Raw genomic sequence first — 22,090 nt, 5'->3', positions numbered from 1 at the left:
CAAAAGAGGCAAGTTGAATCAGTAAGGAGATATAATTGAAGGTCCCTAATGTGTAAACTATGTAAATTTATGTCTTTCTAAATAGTTTTTTTTTTTTTTTAAGAGTCCCTGTCAGAGGGTAACTAAATGACAGTCATAATGACTTAGGATGTGAAAAGAATTACTGCCACATTTATTGGTATTCTGTTAAGCCTGATGAAATCAATATATGTGAAGGTCAAGAAATTTTAAAAGGACTTTTCGGTTATTATAGATTTGTCTGTTGCACATACTCTCTAAGCTAAAATGTCAGGATCAATTAAGGCATGGAGTAAGCTTCAAATACTTGCTGATGAATGTAACATATAGAATAAAGAAAGCTGAAACCTCAATTAAGTGTTGGAGCCAAAAAGTCACAGTGAGCTATCCCTCAGAGACGCTGAGCAGAGAGCAGGGCCCCTGGAAGCTTCTGGTATTGGATCAGCGGATTCCTAGTAAGAGGGAGGAGATGCAACGTCTCAAGAGTTCTTCTACATCTCTTTTTAAAGGCATAAATCTAGCAGAAGACTCAGATACGATCTTTTCTCAGCTGTGTTCCAAGAGAAGACAGCTTTCATTTTGATAAAAATTATTAGAAGTTCTTACATATTTCATAAGAGGACTAAGTTTGCATTTATTCCATAAACTTAAAAATCTGTATGCAAATCACAGCCTCATAGTTCATCATGTTTAGATTTAACTTTTTTCCCCTTTGGCTCCAAGAATGATTTTTTTTAGCAGTAAATAAAATGATTTTTAAAATTATTATAAAGAAATCACTAATAGGCAGTGAATAATGTTATATGGGTATATTTGGTTTTTAGTTAATGGTGGTTCTTCCAAGAAGACATAGTACATATTAAAAAGCATGTAGTTAGTTGGTCCTTTGGATTGCACGGGAAATGGCACTTAAAAAATTGATGCTGAGGAGAAAAACATTGGTAGGTGTTTACATGGAAGGGTCTTTAATCAGGTCCCAGAGTTTCCAGTCAAGTCTATAGAAATTGAGAAGATTGATTCTTGGCTCACACTTAAAATGCAAGCTCTTTTAACCATACAAAAGAAATATGCCACAGAGGTTTTTAAAGATGTGATTCTTAACAGTTTCTACTAATGTTTCATGCCCTTAGTCACATGCATGGAACCTTAGTCTGACTCCCTTCTTAAAAATGAAAGACATTTTTCAGTTTGCTCCATTTTAGATAAGAAGTCCCAATTTGGAATTTTTATTGTCATTAACCAAGTTGAACTCAGGTGTAAACTTGATTTGTCCTGCCTGCCCAGGCACCAGGTGTGGTAAATGTTTCAGAGTTCTCGCAGATGCTCACTCATACCCTCAAGTCTGAGGTTTGTCCTCTCTGAGTGGTGGACCAGCTTAGCACTGTCATCCAAGCCCCGTGTGAACACGGGTGCTGCCAGGCTGTGTCCACTGCCAGTGGTCAGACAAGTGGAAGCTGGATGTGATGAACTCAGTAGACCTGAGTGAGTTCTGTGCCTTGAAGCATCGGTGGTAGGCACTGACTTTGTCACTAAAATGTCCAGGGAGAATCATAACCCATGAGAAAAGTATTGGGAAGATTTAGATATTCAGAAAAGAGAGTGTTGTTAGTATTAAAATCTGGCTTCATTTTCTGTTCTATTTATTTCCAAGGAGATGGGAGTTTCAGGCCTGAGCCACTGGGTAATTCACAATTTGGTTTCCTTCCCATAGACAGCTTGTCTTTGTAGGTTTCAGTTGCTGAAATTTAACTGTACAGGGTAGTGTTTGGTCCTTACATAAAACAGCTTTGTTTCTGAAAGTAAGCATCGTTGAAAGATTCTTTCTTTAATCCACTCCTTCGCCGCTTTCTTAGACTTGACTTGAGTTTTCCTCCGGCGCTGCTGGCTCACTCCTCCCTTTGTGTGTGGGGAGTGGACCGGCCATCAGCCTGGACTCCAGTCATCTTGGCCAGCTGTCAGACTGCAGGGTGGTCCATGTCCTCCCAGAGGCCATGTCTGCCTGCCTCTCACACTTAGCTCTGCGTGTGATCATCCAGCATGTACTACAGCCACTGCTTTGCTTGCTTGCTTCCTTTTTGATCCAAGAGAAGAAGGGCCTGAGTTTTACTGTCTGGTCTTAAGATCCGCTTTTCATTGTTTCAAAATCTTGATCCTATTCACTGGAATCCATGCATCCTAGGTGTGGGCAATAAGGGAAAATCAATGAAATGACCATTTCAAGGTCAGTAGTGCCGTGTTATTGCTGGGGTAGCTGCTACCCCAGGGTCCACTGCTCACTCGTCAGCTTTCACAGACCGGGTTTCGGGTGTCTTTATTCTCCTGGCCTCGGCCTCAGCCTGGAAGCACACACATCCAGCCGTTCCCACAGACCAGGTGACAGTGTGGGATCATGTGAGACGTGAGACCGCGCTCCAGTTCCATACATTAGTGACAAATTCCTTTTCAGTTTTTCTGACCCAGTAGCTATTGTTAAGGGAACACTGCAGAGCTGGAGGGAGTGAAGGAAGGAAGCAGCGGTTCTTTGTTTCTGGAGGGGAATGCTCTCCAGCAGCTCTCGCCCGCTGTGCCGTGGTTCCTTTTGTCACTGTCATCTTGGGAGGAATGATTCCCTCCCCTCTCTGCCCTTTTCATTATATACAAGTGGAGAACCTGTCATTCTTACCCAGGTCTTTGTTTTTAACCCAAAAGACTGACAGCAATTCCTTGGCCAACCAGGCGACTCCTGTGCCATTTGGGAGGAGGTGGTTCTTAGTCCTTGCTTGATCTTGAGAAGACAGTTGGCTTAAAGTCAGAGGTTGAATGAATGGGAGGGTTTGTGATTAGGAAAGATGAGTCCTGTTCTGCAGACTTTCTTTTACTTCTATTCTTGTTGGGCATCTGTGTGTTCTGAAATTCACCTTTTGTTACCAGTAAGATACGCTTTTACATAATGTATGTGTTTTTGGAGGGGGCGCGGAATGAAGTGTTTCTAAGAAAAGTGATTGAGTTAGAAAGAAGATTCTGTCTTGAGACATCTGTAGTTGATGCAAAATATTCGAAACTCAATTACAGTATTTACACATTTTCATCTTTTTTTGGTTTGCTTGATAAGACTGAATGAGGAAGCAGTCTGTAATTATAGCAACATTGCAAGTTTCCACTCTGTAGCTAGGGTAGAGAGAGTGGGTGAGTTGGGGCTAGCTGCATCTGTGCAGCAGCGAAGTAGGACTGCAGGCAGAGGGTCAACCCAGGTAAGTTCTGGCGCAGAGCGTCCTGTTGCCCCGCCTATGGGAGGCGTTTTCAAAAACCTTTCACTTGACCTGAACAAAAATCAGTTCCATTGTGCCCTCTGCTGACCTCTGGGGAGTTGAAATGAGCATAGGCAAAGGAAGTCTTTTGGTGCTTTTTATCTTTTGAGAAGTGGGAGAGCCAGGAAGAAACCTTTCCAGTTGGACAGCAACATACACTGTTTCCATTACAAGATTTAGTATGTGAAATACATTTTCATTTTCATACCTTCTGAGTTGTTAGGCCATCAGCATCTTGTAAAAGAGCCCCAGTTGGTAGGATTTGAAGGTGAGTTAATTGTGGTCCAAATGGGTTATTAACTGCCATGTTATGTTGCTTCGCTACACAATTTTAAAACTAGAAATATACATTTATGTCCTTAAAGAGTATACAGAGCTGTTTATTTGCTAAAAATGTGAATATTTGCAGCCCATGGATCTGGGGCTTTGTAATCTGGGATTGAACCTCTTAGGGCAGTATGGACTGAAACAACTCTTTAGAAGTTAAGATTGACTTAAACATACTCAAGGCCATATTTTAGCTGGTATTAGAAATTAATATCATACAGAACCTCATGAATCTTATCTCATGGAATTTCTGAGTTATTGGCCTTACTGAATGTCAGGAATAAAAGAAACTGGTAGCAGCTTTGTTTTCAAGCAACGGATTGTCAATTGCTGCTTGACTCCAATTATTTGTAAATCCAAAAAAAGGAGATCTTACTGTCAGGAAAACATTACCTTCCAAGCTTGGCGTCTGCCTTTAAGAAGGGAAAGTGGAAGAGAAGGTGAGACATGAAACCAAAAGAGTGAGCAGGGTTGGTGGGATTAGATGGCACCTAGGTTTTGCACCAAAGTTTTAAAATACAAATAAATAGGAGGACCACTTGCAAGACCACTTAGGAAGGACTTGCCAGAAAGTCGCAGCTCCTGCTGCACACTAGTGCCTTCAAAATGATTCTCTGTGTGAATTGCATGCAATTTCATGTAACCATAAAGTGTAACCTGTATGTGCATGACGTGTCTAGAATGTGTAAAGTTCAGCAGAAAAGGGGTATAGCTAACCCTGTCGGTGCATCAGCAAGCCTACTGAAGTCCTTGGACTTAATGTGACTTAGGTCTGCTGCATCAGAGCCCTGTGTTTGCTTTTAGCAACCATGTCTTTGAAATTAGATCCACTCCTCCCTTTCTACTTCCTTTCCTACTTTGCAGCTTTGCTGGTTTTAACTGCTTCACTCTTCTGCTTCTTGGTATCCTCTTGTTTTGAAATAAAAAGATGAAATACTTAAGACAAAGAGTTGTTTTTATTTTACCAGTTGCTCTTATCAAAGATATGTGATGTGAAAAAGAGTTTGTTTGGCTCTCTTGACTGCGATTCTGACCTTAAAATATGTTCAGCTGTAAAAGCTTTCTCTGGGCCTCCTTCTGCATGTCTCCCCATCACTAAGGAAGGTGTCAGGCACTGCTTTCATCTTCTTGAATGCTGCTCTGCACTTCTGTCTAACCGTGTCCACGGAAGACAGCGCTGTTCTTGATGGAGCCACCTGAGCACCACCTGGGTTTCCCAGGTGACGATAGTGGTAAAGTACCCACCTGCTTATGCAGGAGACCAAAGAGACATGGGTTCTATCCCTGGGTTGGGAAGATCCACTGGAGGAGGGCTTGGCAACCCACTCCAGTATTCTTGCCTGGAGAATCCCACGGACAGAGGCGCCTGGCGGGCTACAGTCCACAGGGTCACAACGAGACACGACTGAAGCGCCTGGTCAGGCATGCAAGCACCACCCAGACTCATGGAGCAGCCTGTCAGATAAATGCAGGGCTGCAGATACACGCCCCCTGGTTTTCTCTGGGCTACTGAATACCCTGTACTTTCAGTGAGTGCATGTTAAGTCACCTTAGTCGTGCCCGACCCTTTGCGACCCCATGGACTGTATCTCACCAGGTTCATCTGTCCATGGGGTTCTCCAGGCAAGAATACTGGAGTGGGTTGCCATGCCCTCCTCCAGGGGATCTTCCCAACCCAGGGATTGAACCCGCCTCTCTTAACGTCTCCTACATTAGCAGGTGGGTTCTTTACCACTACCGCCACCTGGGAAGCCCGACTGTATTTCGTCTGTAACCTACTGCAGTCACTGCATGCAGATAGCGGGAGCACTTTTGGAGTTTAGAAAGCAGAGGGCACCTAAGGCTGTGAGTTCCTCCCGCTCTTCCTGGATTTCCTAGAGGCCAGTTACCTTTCAGCCAAGAATATCCACAAGCCTGTGGTTTGTAAGGAGCTTGATGGTACATTCATGCAAATGATGTGACCATTTAAAAGGCCTCATTTTAACCTCTGCATTTTTTTTCCAGACTATGGAGTCGGGGAAGTGAAAGAAGTTTTTTCATAGCCTGAAGTAGAACAGCTTGAGTGGTTTCCTTTTTCACCAGCCTCATTTCTGGCTGAGTTTCTTCACCTCTCCTCCCCTTTTCACCAAGGCTCACGGGGCGGGGAGCGGGGAGCGGGGGTGGGGTGGGGTGGGGTGGAGGTTGGGGGCTCTGTGATCTTTGGTTTCCCTTGCTCTTGGAGACCATGATGTTGTTCATTCCAGGTTCAATCCTGTGATATATAGCAAAGAGGTTATCCTAAGAGACTATATGATAAAAAGATTTGCCAGGGTCCTTAGTTGTAAGTAAGATGCTCTTGGAGTTTATTATTGTGAGATAAGATACCCTGAGATGCTGCATCAGCAGTTATGTGACAGTGAGGTGTGCCAAGGGGAAGGCAGCCATCCCCACAGTGGCCTCAACCTTGGGGGCTTGGTGCTTCTGCTCTTAGCCAGAAAGTTCAGTGTCTGGGTCTTTGCCACGCCATTCCAGCTCAAGCTTCGTGGCCTGGCTGCAGACGGCCGAGGGTCCCTACCACAGATGGGCCAGGCTGATAGTGACATTCAGTAGCAAGAACTGAACACAACCCCTCTGACCTTGCCAGACCAGGTCATGTAGGTCAAGTTCACAGCACCTCTGTGGACTGGGTGTAAAGAGCCACAGTCCTGCCATTTTTCTTGGGCCACAGGGTCTGTCCTAGCAAAGGCTGAGGGAGTTGTTGTAACGCTGAACTGATGTTGCTAACGTCTGTGATGCCATCTGTGGGGAGGAGACATTGCAGATCTAGTCTTCAAAGCTCTTTGATGGGAGTCACCTGGGATGTGAGTGATTTCCATTCTTTTATGATTATGTTTATCATCAGTCCCAGGCGCCCAGAACAAAAATTCATGTGGACAGCCTGGGCGCTGGAAACGATGCACAGTACGGAGTTGTGTCTTTCCTGTTTCTGCTCATGAAACTGAGCAGAGCTCTGGGACCCTGCAGACTGGTCCTGTCAACCCAGAGAGGCCACCGCCTCCCTGCAATGGGGCCTGATGCCTGAAGTGAGGGCAGATGACGCCTCCCAGGCCCCTGCACTGGGGGCCGCCCAAGCCCACACCAAGGCTGCTGTCAGGAGTTCTCACAGCCAGCGTTCCCCACCACATTTTAGCTCCTTTTTTTTTTTTTTTTTAAACTTGAAGTAAAACACATAGGGGCTTCCTAGATGGCGCTAGTGGTAAAGAACCTGCCTGCCAATGCAAGAGACATAAGAGATTGCAGGTTCAATCCCTGGGTCGGAAAGATCCCCTGGAGGAAAAAACAGCAACCCACTCCAGTATTCTTGCCTGGAGAATCCCACGGACAGAGGAGCCTGGTGGACCAAAGTCCATAGAGGCACACAGAGTTTGACACGACTGAAGTGACTCAGCATTGGCAAAGCACATGGAAAGTGCGCTTACATGTACAACACACTGACTTGACACAGAAAATACACCCATTGGGCCAGCACCCAGATCAAGAAAAGACATGGCCATGACCCCAGCGCCCCCCTGTATTCCCTTCCATCTGCACCCAGGAGAAATATTTCTGACTTCTAACCCCATGGATGAATTTTGGCTGTTTTTGTGCTTTATTTGAAGGGATTTGTGCTTTTTCGTGTCTTAATATTGTATGTGAGTTTCCCTTATAATGTGTGTGGTGGCGATGGTTCTCACTGTGTTTCAGCAGCCCCCAGCTCGGAACCCCCAGGGCTAGCGGTGCTGTGAATGTCCAGCCAGCGTGTGTCTTTGGTGACCACGGGGATGCGCTTCTCGTGGGCACGTACCTGGGAATAGAACTGCTGGCCATAGCCCACGTCTGTGTCCAACTTCAGATACTGACTCACTTTTCAAGACACTCCTGACAGCGATGCATCAACGTTACACTTGTGCATGTGCCCCCCGTGCAGCCCGCCGTCCACAGGGAACGTCAAGTGGAAGCAGCAATCTCGCCTCCCCGAGCTTCCTCGGAAGTCTGATTTGCTGTCCTGGAAACAGGGGGTTGAGGACTTTTCTCACACACCTTCCTTGCCCTCTTACTCTCCAAGAACACTATTCATGGCTACACTTACTGCAAGGAATTTGCTCTGAAGATTCCCTGCCCCCCCCCCCCCCACCTCTGATAAGTTTGTTTGTACCTGAGGGAATTGTTTTTAAATTTTATTTCATTAAAAATTTCCACCTGACCAAGGATGGAGTAATTGTTTCTTCTTGACTGGCAGATTACAAAAAGGTCTCTCAAGGCAAAGAAGTGAGAGGTCCATGCCCAGCAGCCTAGAAAGTCGCTGCCTTTTGTTGTGTTTTTATATATGTAATTTTATTATTTATTTATTTAAATTTATTTATTTATTTCTGGCTTTGCTGGGTCTTGGTTGCTGCAAAGGCTTTTCCCTAGTTGCAGTGCGGGGGCTTCTCATTGCAGGGGCTTGTCTTGTGGAACAGGGGCTCTAGAGCATGCGGACTTGAGGAGTTGCAGTGTGCGGGCTCAGAAGTTGCGGCTCGCAAGGTCTAGAGCACAGGCTCAGTAGCTGTGGCGCACAGACATAGTTGCTCCATGGCATGTGGGATCCTCCCAGACCAGGGATCAAACCTGTGTCTCCCACAAGGGCAGGCGGATTCTTCACCACTGAGCCACCGGGGAAGCCCCTTGTTCTGTTTTTGTTTTTGTATTCCTCACATGACAGGGGAATTTGCTTGATTTGAGAAAATAATCCCACCATCTGTGCCCAAAGATTTAGGGCATGAAGCGGATGTTAAGATACAAGTCTCTAGGGGTAAATGCCAATATTTTTGCCTGTATGAGGAGTTAATATTTTTTTAACTGGGAGCTATTCAAAATTCCAAACTCCTTTCCTTTCCTACATTTTCAGAAATAAGGGAAAGACTTTCCACTTATTATCATCTGAGAAACTATCAGATTCTCTCATTAGTATTGAGACACTCTAGTCAACAAGATCCAGAAGGTTTGGGCAGCGGATGGAACCGGAAGTGGGATGTTTTTCCTTGTAGGTCCCTTGTTTCACCAAGCACTTCATGGCAGGAGATCTCAGATGCTGCCTGTAACCTGGTGATGCGCCAGGATTCAGGGAGCTATTCAGACTGCCTCCAAGTTAACAAAAGACCGAGAAGGATGGACCTTCTGAATTTTAGGGTATTTCTTTTCTGAAATCCTTGTGGATTAAGTGACAAGAATGGGTGTTGAACAAGAGGGGTGGGATTAGGTCTATAAACTCAAAAAGCATGACTATCAAGAGGAGGGTACCAAAGAGCTTAAGATTCAGGAAAATTGTCTAGTAGAATTTAGAGCTGGGGTAACCAGGGGTGTCATCTACCGAAGCCCTGCCTCCACGAGGCAGTTGTTGTCAGTGGAGCCAAGGTCTCCCTTACTCCCACCCTCCGCAAGCTGCATCTCAGGTCCAGACAAGGGCAGCTATAACTGTGGAGAGATGGGATGTATTAATAATTGGAATTTAGCCAAGACTCAGATATAATTAGCTTATAAACAATGTGAATAAGCTTGAAAAGATTATTTTTCCCAAGATTGTGGCTCAGTTTAAATTTCTCTTTTCACAATAAACTCCATCACAAATACACAGGCACTTCAACACCCAGAAAGAAGGGAGTGATTCAAGTCACAGGGACAATTTCAGGAGGTGACTGACTGGATGCTTTTGACCCTTTCTTCTCTAGAACTGTAAGGTGGGGAAGAGGGAGAGGAAATATATTTTGCCTCTGAAGTATGGCCCCGGGCTTTGCAGGTGGCGCTAGTGGTAAAGAACCTGCCTGCAATGTCGGAGATGTAAGAGATACAGGTTCAATCCCTGGATTGGGAAGATCCCCTAGAATAGGAAATGGAAAGCCACTCCCGTATTCTTGCCTGGAAGATTCCATGGATAGAGGAGCCTGGCGGGCTACAGTCCATGGGGCCCCAAAGAGTTGGACATGACTGAGCACCTGAGCACACAGCATGTAGCAAAATGGGGAGGAGATATGTGAACTATTTGGGTTTAAGTTAGTTTACAAAACCACAAGCACAATGAGTGTGTAACAAGTTATGTGTAATGACAGAAACAGATGAAGAAATAATATATGTTGCCTGAGGTTGGTGGGGAAGTCCATTTGCTTGGCATCCAGAGGAGCTGGGCTTCAAGAAGGAGCAGTTGTTATGTAACAGTGGGGAAGGGGTTTCTAGCAGAGCAACCAGCAGGGCTTGGGGGTGTGCAGCGCTGCTCTATAACAGCCCTGAGGCTGGGGATGTGAGATGCACATGGTGAGAGGTGGAGTCTAAGGGGGTGGGAGAGAATTGGAGATACCGTGTACTTTTCATCTGAGATCCCAGCCTGTGCCACAACAGATTCCAAGGTTTCCAGAGAGGTCCAGAGGTCCTCACAAGAGAAAGAGGGATTGATGCTGATTATATAAAAGAAGAAAAAGGCATTAACGTTTTAGGACTGTGTTTGCAGAAGATATAAAACTGGTGGACACAGTCCTTGTCCACAGAGCCCACAGTGGTACCTGGGTTAACATTCTTCTACACATTTAGATCCTCTGTGGAAAATACAACCATTTAAAATGCCTTCTATCTGAACAGACTGGTGGTTGCCAACAGGGAAGGGGCTAGGGGAGGGATGGAGTAGGCTGTTGGGGTTAGTTTTTGTATATAGAATGGATAAACAACAAAGTCTTACTGTATTGCACAGAGAACTATATTCAATATCCTGTGATAAACCATAATGGAAAAGACTGAAAAAAAGAACATATGCAAATGTATAACTGAATCATTTTACAGCAGAAATTAACACAACATTGTAAATCAACTACACTTCAATTTTTTAAAATATCGAAAACTAAGATAAAATGAGATGCTTTCTATCTAAATTGCTTTAAGTGTTCAGAGGAAAAGTAAAGAGTGTTGGCCCCTTTAGGAGACAAGATTGCTTCTTATTTCCATCTAAGGTGGAGCTGATGTAGTAATAATAGGAATCAAGCGCACAATAAATGTCATGCACTTGAAATCATCCTGAAACCATACATCCACCAACCCCTGGTCTTTCCTGCATCCCAGCTTTCCTGCTGGCAACCACCAGAAGCTAAAAGAGGAAAGGAACTGAATCTCCCAAGAGACACTAGAAGGAGAGCAGGTCTGTCCACAAACTTGGTCTCAGACCTCTGACCTCAGGTGCTACGAGAAGATTCATTTCCATTGTTTTTGGACATCACGCTTTTGTAGCAGTTTGTTATGGCAGCAGCCCTACAAAACCAACACACCTTTATTATTTTCTTAAATGTAAACACCTTTAAACTCTATTTGGGGGTTAGAGTTAGGCTCCATCAACATAATCTAGAAAGAGAAAGCGGAAAAAAGGGAGGGTTGAATCACCATGCATAAAGAAATGAGAGAAATCTGTAGTATTCTTGCACGCCTTAGAGACAAAATTAGAAACCTTACAAAGCACTGGGTGGAGTCAAGGGAGAGGAAGGGACAGAGGAGGGAAGAGGAGGGAGGCAAGAAGAACAATTAAAATTTTAGGTGTTAGGAAGGGTCAAGGGACTTTTAAAAAGCAAATTGTCTAATATTCATTTTTTTCCATTTATTTTTCTGTCTTGCATATAGGGTTATCATTACCATCTTTCTAAATTCCATATATATGCGTTAGTATACTGTATTGGTGTTTATCTTTCTGGCTTACTTCATTCTGTATAATGGGCTCCAGTTTCTTATCTTTCTGGCTTACTTCATTCTGTATAATGGGCTCCAGTTTCATCCAACTCATTAGAACTGATTCAAATGTATTCTTTTTAATTGCTGAGTAATATTCCATTGTGTATATGTACCACAGCTTTCTTATCCATTCGTCTGCTGATGGGCATCTAGGTTGCTTCCATGTCCTGGCTATTACAAACAGTGCTGCAATGAATATTGGGGTGCACGTGTCTCTTTCAGTTCTGGTTTCCTCAGTGTATATGCCCAGGAGTGGGATTGCTGGGTCATATGGCAGTTCTATTTCCAGTTCTTTTTTAAGGAATCTCCACACTGTTCTTCATAGTGGCTGTACTAGTTTGCATCCCCACCAACAGTGTAAGAGGGTTCCCTTTTCTCCACACCCTCTCCAGCATTTATTGCTTGTAGACTTTTGGATAGCAGCCATTCTGACTGGCGTGTAATGTTACCTCATTATGGTTTTGATTTGAATTTCTCTGATAGTGAGTGATGTTGAGCATCTTTTCATGTGTTTGTTAGCCATCTGTATGTCTTCTTTGGAGAAATGTCTGTTTAGATCTTTGGCCCATTTTTTGATTGGGTCATTTATTTTTCTGGAGTTGAGCTGCAGGAGTGGCTTGTATATTTTTGAGATTAATCCTTTGTTTCTTTGTTTGCTATTATTTTCTCCCATCCTGAAGGCTGTCTTTTCACCTTGCTTATAGTTTCCTTTGTAGTGCAAAAGCTTTTAAGTTTAATTAGGTCCCATTTGTTTATTTTTGCTTTTATTTCCAATATTCTGGGAGGTGGGTCATAGAGGACCTTGCTGTGATTTATGTCAGAGAGTATTTTGCCTATGTTCTCCTCTAGGAGTTTTATAGTTTCTGGTCTTACATTTAGATCTTTAATCCATTTTGAGCTTATTTTTGTGTATGGTGTTAGACAGTGTTCTAGTTTCATCCTTTTACAAGTGGTTGACCAGTTTTCCCAGCACCACTTGTTAAAGAGGTTGTCTTTTTTCCATTGTATATTGTGCCTCCTTTGTCGAAGATAAGGTGTCAGTAGGTACATGGATTTATCTCTGGGCTTTCTATTTTGTTCCATTGATCTATATTTCTGTCTTTGGGTCAGTACCATACTGTCTTGTTGACTGTGGCTTCGTAGTAGAGCCTGAAGTCAGGCAGGTTGATTCCTCCAGTTCCATTCTTCTTTCTCAAGATTGCTTTGGCTATTCGAGGTTTTTTGTATTTCCATACAAATTGTGAAATTATTTGTTCTAGTTCTGTGAAGAATACCGTTGGTAGCTTGATAGGTATTGCATTGAATCTATAGATTGCTTTGGGTAGTATACTCATTTTCACAATATTGATTCTTCCAATCCATGGACATGGTATATTTCTCCATCAATTTGTGTCCTCTTTGATTTATTTCATCAGTGTTTTATAGTTTTCTATGTATAGGTCTTTTGTTTCTTTAGGTAGATATACCCCTAAGTATTTTATTCTTTTTGTTGCAATGGTGAATGGTATTGTTTCCTTAATTTCTCTTTATGTTTTCTCATTGTTAGTGTATAGGAATGCAAGGGATTTCTGTGTGTTAATTTTATATCCTGCAACTTTACTATATTCATTGATTAGCTCTAGTAATTTTCTGGTAGAGTCTTTAGGGTTTTCTATGTAGAGGATCATGTCATCTGCAAACTGAGAGTTTCACTTCTTCTTTTCCTATCTGGATTCCTTTTATTTCTTTTTCTGCTCTGATTGCTGTGGCCAAAACTTCCAAAACTAGGTTGAATGGTAGTGGTGAGAGTGGGCACCCTTGTCTGATTTTAGGGTAAATGCTTTCAGTTTTTCACCATTGAGGATAATGTTTGCTGTGGGTTGTCATATATAGCTTTTATTATGTTGAGGTATGTTCCTTCTATTCCTGCTTTTTGGAGAGTTTTTATCATAAATGGATGTTGAATTTTGTCAAAGGCTTTTCCTGCATCTATTGAGATAATCATATGGTTTTTATCTTTCAATTTGTTAATGTGGTGTGTTACATTGATTGATTTGTGGATATTAAAGAATCCTTGCATTCCTGGGATAAAGCCCACTTGGTCATGATGTATGATCTTTTAAATATGTTGTTGGAAAAAAAATTAATATGTTGTTGGATTCTGTTTTCTAGAATTTTGTTAAGGATTTTTGCATCTATGTTCATCAGTGATATTGGCCTGTAGTTTTCTTTTTTTGTGGCATCTTTGTCTTGTTTTGGAATTAGGGTGATGGTGGCCTCATAGAATGAGTTTGGAAGTTTGCCTTTTGCAATTTTCTGGAAGAGTTTGAGTAAGATAGGTGTTAGCTCTTCTCTAAATTTTTGGTAGAATTCAGCTGTGAAGCCATCTGGTCCTGGGCTTTTGTTTGCTGGAAGATTTCTGATTACAGTTTCGATTTCCGTGCTTGTGATGGATCTGTTAAGATCTTCTATTTCTTCCTGGTTCAGTTTTGGAAAGTTATACTTTTCTAAGAATTTGTCCATTTCTTCCAAGTTGTCCATTTTATTGGCATAGAGCTGCTGGTAGTAGTCTCTTCTGATCCATTGTATTTCAGTGTTGTCTGTTGTGATCTCTCCATTTTCATTTCTAATTTTGTTGATTTGGTTCTTCTCCCTTTGTTTCTTAATGAGTCTGGCTAACGGTTTGTCTATTTTGTTTATCTTTTTAAAAAACCAGCTTTTAACTTTGTTGATTTTTGCTATGGTCTCTTTTGTTTCTTTTGCATTTGTTTCTGCCCTAATTTTTAAGATTTCTTTCCTTCTACTAACCCTGGGGTTCTTCATTTCTTCCTTCTCTAGTTGCTTTAGGTGTAGAGTTAGGTTATTTATTTGACCTTTTTCTTTTTTCTTGAGGTAAGCCTGTATTGCTATGAACCTTCCCCTTAGCACTGCTTTTACAGTGTCCCATAGGTTTTGGGTTGTTGTGTTTTCATTTTCATTTGTTTCTATGCACATTTTGATTTCTTTTTTTATTTCTTCTATGATTTGTTGGTTATTCAGAAGCGTGTTATTTAGCCTCCATATGTTTGAATTTTTAATAGTTTTTTTTTCCCCCTGTAATTGAGATCTAATCTTACTGCACTGTGGTCAGAAAAGATGACTGGAATGATTTCAATTTTTTTGAATTTACCAAGGCTAGATTTATGGCCCAGGATGTGATCTATTCTGGTGAAGGTTCTGTGTGTACTTGATAAAAAGGTGAAATTGATTGTTTTGGGGTGAAATGTCCTATAGATATCAATTAGGTCTAGCTGGTCCATTGTGTCATTTAAAGTTTGTGTTTCCTTGTTAATTTTCTGTTTAGTTGATCTATCCATAGGTGTGAGTGGGGTATTAAAGTCTCCCACTATTATTGCAGAACACCTGACTTAAAAGCAGCTTAACAGGAGTTTTGTACTTGCCTCCTATTCTGGCTCAGTTGGTAAAGAACATGCCTGCAATGCAGGAGACCGGGGTTCAATCCCTGGGTCGGGAAGATTCCCTGGAAGAGGAAATGGCAATGCACTACAGTATTCTTGCCTGGAACATCACATGGAAAGAGGAACTTGGTGGGCTACAGTCCATGGGTTCACAAGAGTCAGATGTGACTTAGTGGCTAAACTACCCACCACCTATTCACCCTGCTGGGCATGGCTGGATTCATACCCAGGGTTGTGGAAACAGACAAAATACACAACATGCGACACTGGACAGAGGAGGCTGGTAGCAGGTATGGGTCACCTGTACTCACTGCTCAGGACTGCACACAACGGGGTTGCAGTCAGAAGCAGAGTGAACAGCAGAGGTGGGGAGCAGGGGCTGGTGATACCAAGAACGTGAGGAGCCCCATTTCCCATAGCAGGATTTGACCAGCAGGGAAGTGACACTTGCCACTCAGGGCCCAGCAGGATGCTGGGCAGGGGGAACCGAGATGTCCTCCTGAACACCCTTATGTTCACAAGACACCCTCACCACACAGCTGGTTCGGTTCCCGAGGACGGACTCCAAAGAGGAAACGTTGACTCAATAAATTTGCTCTTGTACAATATTCCTCCATATGCTCAAAGGACTTGTCTTTGCCAATGTGGGAGGGAGGAGAATATTGTGTTGCTCTTCTGATTAGGATACTGCATTAGAATTCCTTAGAGAAGCAGTGCCAGTGGGGTCTGTGTCTATGCACATTTATATCACAAGGAATATCAGATATCATATCCGTGTATTCATGTGGAATTGGTTATGTGATTACAGAAGCTGGCCAGTCTCCAAGTCTGCAGTTAACAGGCTAGAGACCCAGGCCTGTGGTACAGTAGTCCCCCCTTATCGGCAGTCTCACTTTCCACGAATTCAGTTACCTATGGGCAAGTGGGGTCAAGTGGGGTCCAAAAATATTAAATGGGAGTTCCAGAAACAATTCATAAGCTGTGCAGCACTCTGAGTGGTATGATGAAATCTCTGGCCTCTTGCTCTGTCCCTCCTGGGATCCCCAACCATGAACTGCCCATTATTCAGCCACTGACATCATCATGGCTCGGTGGTCCAAGATTGTCAAGATCATCATCAAAGCAGATGGTTCTCTTCTGACATATCAGGTCAATGGTAGCCTAATGCCACGCCATTCACCTCACTCTAGCTCATCACAAAGGCTTTTTATCATCTCACATCATAACAAGAAGGGTGAGTACACTACAATATTTTGAGATAGAGATTTACTTAACTTTTATTATAATGCATATTTTTTTGACATGTACATACTGCTTAAGGTCTTCCCTGTAGCTCAAACGGTAAAGAATCTGCCTGCAACACAGAAGACCTGGGCTTGATCCTGGGTTGGGAAGATCCTCTGGAGAAGAGAATGACAATCCACTCCAGTATTCTTGCCTAGAGAATCCCATGGACAGAGGAGCCTGGTGGACTACAGTCCATGGGATCGCAAAAAGGCAGACACAACTGAGCAACTAACACTACTACTACACACTGCTTAATTGTATTTATTTGTTTTTGGCTGCACTGGATCTTCCCTGCTGCACACAGACTTTGTCTAGTTGTGGAGAGCAGCAGCTACTCTCTTATTGTGGTGCGTGGGCTTCTCATTGCTGTGGCTTCTCGTGGGCTCAGTAGTTGCAACTTGCTGGCTCTAGAGTGTGCAGTCTTCAGGAATTGTGGCACACAGGCTCAGCTGCTCCCCAGCATGTGGGATCTTCCCAGACCAGGGATTGAACTCCTGTCCCCTGCACTGGCAGGTGGCTTCTTATCCACTGTGCTGCCAGGGAAGTCCAGAATATATTTTTATAATTGTAAATTTTGGGGGGCTATGCTGTGTGGCTTGCAGGGATCTTAGTTCCCTGGCCAGAGGTTGAACCTGTACCCTCAGAGGTGAAAGCACGGAGTCCTAACCACTGGACCGCCAGAGAAGTTCCTATGATTGTTCTATTTTATTATTATAGTTGTTAATCTCTTACTGTTCCTAATTTATTAACTAAGCTTTATTATAGGTATGCATGTACAGGAAAAAACATAGTCACACACAGGGCCCCTTCAGAATTACCTGCAGTTTCAGGCATCCAGTGGATATTTTAGAACAAAGCTCCAGTGGACAAGGCTGGATACAACCATTCATGTCTGAAGGCAGGCAGGCTCCAGACTCAGGAAGAGCTGATGCTTCAGGTCAAGTCTGAAGACAGGAAAATGCTGATGTCCCAGGGACTTCCCTGGTGGTCCAGTGGTTGTCTCTGGGCTTCCAATACAGGCGATGAGGGTTCAATCCCTGATCAGGGCACCATGATCCCACATATTGCTTGGCGTGCCCAAAAGATTAAAAAAAAAATTAAAGCTGATGTCCCAACTTGAAAGCAGTCATGCTGGAGGACATTTTTATTCTATTAAGGCCATCAGCTGATTGAGTGAGGACCACCCAGATTGGGGAGAGTGATCTGCTTTACTCAGTCTGCTGATTGAAATGCTAATCTCATTCAAAAACATCATACAGACACATTCAGAATATCTGACCTCTTCTGGGCACCCCACAACCCAGTCTACTCGACAGGTAAAATTAACCATCACAGCTATGTACTCCTGATCTTCCCTTGGCTGCCAAAGGCCTAGCAGACATTTGTGAAACAGGACTTTCTCTCTAATTTAGGCCTGATCAAAATGCTTCCTACCCCACTAAGAGGAAAGGGAGCTGTGATACCCTTCCCCACTGTGACCAGAAAGGGGTTTTTGTCCCCATTTCATTGCCAAGGGGAAGAAGTCAAACTCAAATATTTGTTTCTGCATCCTATTCCCCAAATGATATTTCCCAAATCCTTCTAATTTACCTACCTGGGACAGCCTGTCCTGGTGACTCCTGGGGGTTCTCCATCAAGGAGACCCTGTTCTGGGACGGTCTACTGAGCATCTTGCAGGAAGGCAAGGTGAGGCCCAGGGACGGAGCAGCCAGTCTCTTGGGTAGGTTTAGCCAGCTTCCCTTCACCCCCACGGCGGCCAGCTCGTTGCTGAAGGTGAGGGCCAGCTGGTCTCCCAGTCGCACGGAACTGGGCGGCGGCGCTCGGGCCACCCCTGGCGGTCGCGTTGAACAGTGAAGCCCGTCGAGAGCGGGTGTGCAGCGCCCTCTGCCGGTCGACACCTGTTATTTCTTTCACTTGAATTCCGCCTTGGGATTGGGAAGTACTGTTTACCGTCCTCCGTTCACAGTTAAGAAAAACTGAGATACAGAGAAATTAGTAATTTATCCAAAGTGAAACTGACTGAGAGGGGATGTGAATCCACACATGCTGACTGCAGACGCTACTTTAAGACCAAGGTAGCTAATATGACCTCAAGGTATGTCCACAAAAATGTGTGTGCAGAGTCTTCCTTGGGGACCCAGCAGATCTGACCACTCCTGGGGGGCTGTGTTGAGCCCTGTGTACCCCACTTTTGGAAAGCCATCAGCAGCAAATCACAACACATTCAGGGTGAATGGCCAAAATGATGAGAGCATTCAAAGTCCAGTCATGTGAGGAAAAAATGGAAAGCATGGGGGCATTTTCCTGGAGAACGGATTTAGGAAACAGGGAAGGATTCTGCAGACCCGAAAGGAAGAGGACTGGAGTGCCCTGGGACCCCACGGAGGGGACGGTGGGGAGGCCGATCTCTGTGGTCCAGGGCCTTTCAAGGAAGCTCCCCACAAGGTGGACACCACCGCTCACTGGCCCTTGCCAGCGGGGATGGAGGGATATGGACAAATGTGAGAGACCCTCAAGGCACTTGCAGCCTCTTGGATGCAGGGCAGTGGGTGTTAAGGCAGAAAGCCAGACCAGCCTGGGGGAGGGCCCCAGGCTGTCTGCTCTCCTCTGTGGGGCGAGGTGGGAGGTTAATTTTGGCTGCACAGGGTCTTCACTGTGGCCTGCCAGCTTCTGAAATTGTGGGCACGCGGCCTTCTCTAGTTGTGGCACGTGAGCTCTTAGGTTTGGGGGTTTCAGGGGGTGGTGATGGACGCCGCTCAGGGCCTGGCTCCTTTGGGGCACAGGATTCATCTGCCAGCCTCTGACGGGCTGAGCTCTCTACACCCGGGGGTAGAGGTGTGCGCCCCCAAACCACAGGCAGTGACTGAGGAAGGGTGATCTAAACATCAGAAGGGGGTGCCCTGAACCCCATGCAGCCTCTTTTGCTCCACAGCAGGGGAGACGGGAGGGGGGCGCCTGGGAGAACAGACAGACTTTGTTGCTTGTTTGTGGGCTGCCCAGTCTCTCTGGTCTCCTTAGAGTCTGTATATCATTTCCTAGTGGCAGCCTTTTTGTTGGGCGGACGCCGAGGCCTCCGCAGTAGGGAGCCCCTTACTACTCCTGCCACCTGCCTGCTGGATGCTGGGGGCTGTGGTGGGGAGCGAAGGTCAGGTCATCCGACCCCTCTCCAGCAGTGAAACCGAGGCTCAGGCACTATCCCGTGAGGTGGAAGCAGACAGAGGGTGTGGACGAGGAGCATCGGGTGAGGGCCTCCAGGAGGCCAGCGCTGAGCCAGAGTTGGGGGTGCAAAAGATTTATGAGGAAGCAACACCAGCAGAGAAAAGGGGAGCGAGCGGGGCTGGAAGGAGGGGTTGGCAAACTGCCTCCGGTCTCAGCAGCCCAGTGGATGCTCAGATTCCCAGGGCCCATTAGAGGGGCTGTGGGGTGGAAATGGCCACGGTGCCTCTACCCGGCTTAGTCACTGGCTGACGGGGCCGAGAGGAAGGTGACCTTGACCATGACTCAAGAGCTGAAGCTGATCCCACCAGCTGACCACCGTCCTTGCAGCTCCTTCTGAGGGGCCCATCTGGGAGTCACCTAACTCCAGCCCGTGATGGAGGGTGAGTGGAGGGGTGGGGGCTGAAGCCAGGCCTGTGCCCCACAACCCACAGCTCCCCCAAGAGGCCACACCAGCAGTGGGTGGTCCTCCGTGGGTCAGCCTCATCCAGGGAAGGGACGGTTTGCTGTGTGGCCCAGTCATCCATGAAGAGGGGTGGTCCCCCAACTGTCAGACTCCCAGACCCCCAAGAAGACTGGAGTTGACTTCTTAAGGCAGTCCTGCTCCTCATCTCACCTGTGACAAAGGTGGCTCAAATAGGGGCCGAAGCACAGCCTGTGTTCAGTGTGACCAGCAGGCCAAGCTGGGAGCGAAAGTGGCCGGATGGAGACTCTGTCTGACCAGAGCTTCCCACTCACCTCCAGCCCCAGCGCCCCTGAGCCTGGGCCCAGTGTGCCGGTCACCTGCTGCCTCCAGGGTCTCTCCGCACCCCCCCCGCCCCGGGTAGTGTCTGTCTGCTCTTTCCTATTATGTGCTAGCATTGATGGCAAGTCTTGGGCTCGGGGCCCTGGGACCTCTCCACTAATGCCCAGCCCCTCCCACAGGCGCAGAGCTCCAGACCATGGGCCCCTCATCTGGTACTGAGACTCCCCGTTTTATAAAAACATGGAATCCCAGAGTGCGGAGGCGGGAGTTGTCTGAGGTCACCCAGCAGCAGATACCGGCTCCAGAGTGGGGAGTTCCTGACACCCACCCAGTCCAGGTACTTAAAACCCCAGATCAAACTGCCCACCTCCAAGTGGACCTTTCCCAGCTTGCTGAATTATCCTTCTCTGCTGCCTGAAGTAGGATGTTTGTGTTTTACTGGAGGAAGTTCTGACACTTATTGAGCACCTACTGTGTACAAGGTGTAGGATGTTTTACTGTCAGAAGTTATGACACTTATTGAGCACCTACTGTGTACCAGGTGCTGGGAACACATGCTGAGTCACGTGGGATCTCTAGCTGGTCTGAATTTCCTGTTGCTCGAACAAGAGTTAAGGGAGCCAAGAAGCCCGGGGTGACCTGAGGCTTCACCACAAACGTGCCCTTGTGGAGACCACCCCCCCGCCCCCAGACTGGGTGGACTGCGTGGTGGGAGGCACCAGCCAGAGAGGGCAGAGCCAGCCCCTGGGCTCTGAGACCAGCACCCTGCATTGGTTGTCAGGCTGCTGTAACAAAGGGCTGCAGACTGCGGGGCGCTTAACCAGCTGAAAGTGTCATTTCATAGTTCGGGAGGCTTCGAAGTCCAAGATCAAGTTGTCAGCAGGCTGGGAAGGAGAATCTGTCTCCTTGGCTCCTAGACTGCTGGCTGCTCGCTGTGTGTTCTTGCAGTCTTCCTTCCGTACTCATCTGGGTCCAAAGTTCCCTCCTCTCTAGTTGTGGCCATGGGCTAGGTAGTTGCTCCAAGCCATGTGGGTTCTCTGACCAGGAATCAAATCTGACTCCCCTGAATTGCAAGGCAGATTCTTTACCACTGGGCTACCAGTGAAGTCCCCTCGCTTCAGGGGAGTCGGGTTCGATCCCTGGTCAGGAAACCTACATGCCTTGGAGCAACTACTGAGTCCGCGGCCACAACTTGAGAGTCTGTCTGGGCACAGCATCAAAAGATCCCACGTGACTCAGAGCAGGTTCCACGCGCCAGAACTAGGACCCAACACAGCCAAGTAAGTACATAGATAAATAATTAAAAAACCCACTCTGACTCCTTATTTCCCCCTGAAAGTGGGAAATAAATCCCCCACGTGAAGTTATCTTCCCTGAACAGGAAGGGTAGAAAGCATTCTTACCACCATAGGTAGGGAATCCAAGGCCAAGGAAGATGTATGAACAAACTGTGATACTTCATTAGTCTGCGACCCCAAGTACAAGCTCCTTTGTTAAATCTTCCCAAGTAATTATTTGTTTAAAAATGATATGTAAACATTCTGCTTTGGTTATTTCGGGAGTCCCATTTCTATGAGCATGCATGCTCAGGTGCTCAGTCTTGTCAGACTCTGCTTACTAGGCTCTTTGGCAAGAATACTGGAGTGGGTTGCCATTTCCTCCAAGGGATCTCCCCAACCTGGGGATTGAACCAGCGTCTCCTGCTCTCCTGATTGGCAGGCAGATTCTTTACCACTGAGCCCTCCATGCATATGAATTAATTTTTAAAAATTTGTCTTGTGTCAATTGAATTATTAGAGCAACCAAAAGAACCCAGGAGTGGTGGTGGGGGGGTAGGAATTTCCCCCTTCCTGACTGTTGCACGGAGCATTTACCTGAGGACAGTATACCCACACCTGTCAATTGCAGTGTGGAATCACCTGGGGTCTCAGGCAGAACACCTGAGCATTTGAGGCAGCAAGCAGGGCAAAGGAAGAGAATGTGTGCTCAGTTGCTGAGTTGTGTCCGACTCTTTG

The 22,090-nt window shown here is 45.7% G+C and overlaps 1 long non-coding RNA gene across 1 annotated transcript in view; it reads right to left on the bottom strand.

Annotated features, from left to right (window-relative positions):
- The window catches only part of LOC122707932, a 29,459-nt gene extending 11,595 nt beyond the window's left edge, over window positions 1–17,864 (bottom strand). Inside the window, exons 1-2 of the long non-coding RNA XR_006344962.1 lie at window positions 17,709–17,864; window positions 16,933–17,181 (exon numbers count right to left, since the gene is read on the bottom strand). This is a non-coding gene — a long non-coding RNA (uncharacterized LOC122707932). The remainder of the gene's footprint in view (window positions 1–16,932; window positions 17,182–17,708) is intronic.
- Between the last annotated feature and the right edge of the window lie 4,226 nt (window positions 17,865–22,090).

This window comes from Cervus elaphus, chromosome 14 (assembly GCF_910594005.1).
Source record: "Cervus elaphus chromosome 14, mCerEla1.1, whole genome shotgun sequence".
In the NCBI taxonomy this organism is placed as follows: domain Eukaryota; kingdom Metazoa; phylum Chordata; class Mammalia; order Artiodactyla; family Cervidae; genus Cervus; species Cervus elaphus.
Note: the sequence above shows the minus strand (reverse complement) of the source record. Positions and strands in the feature narration are given on the sequence as shown.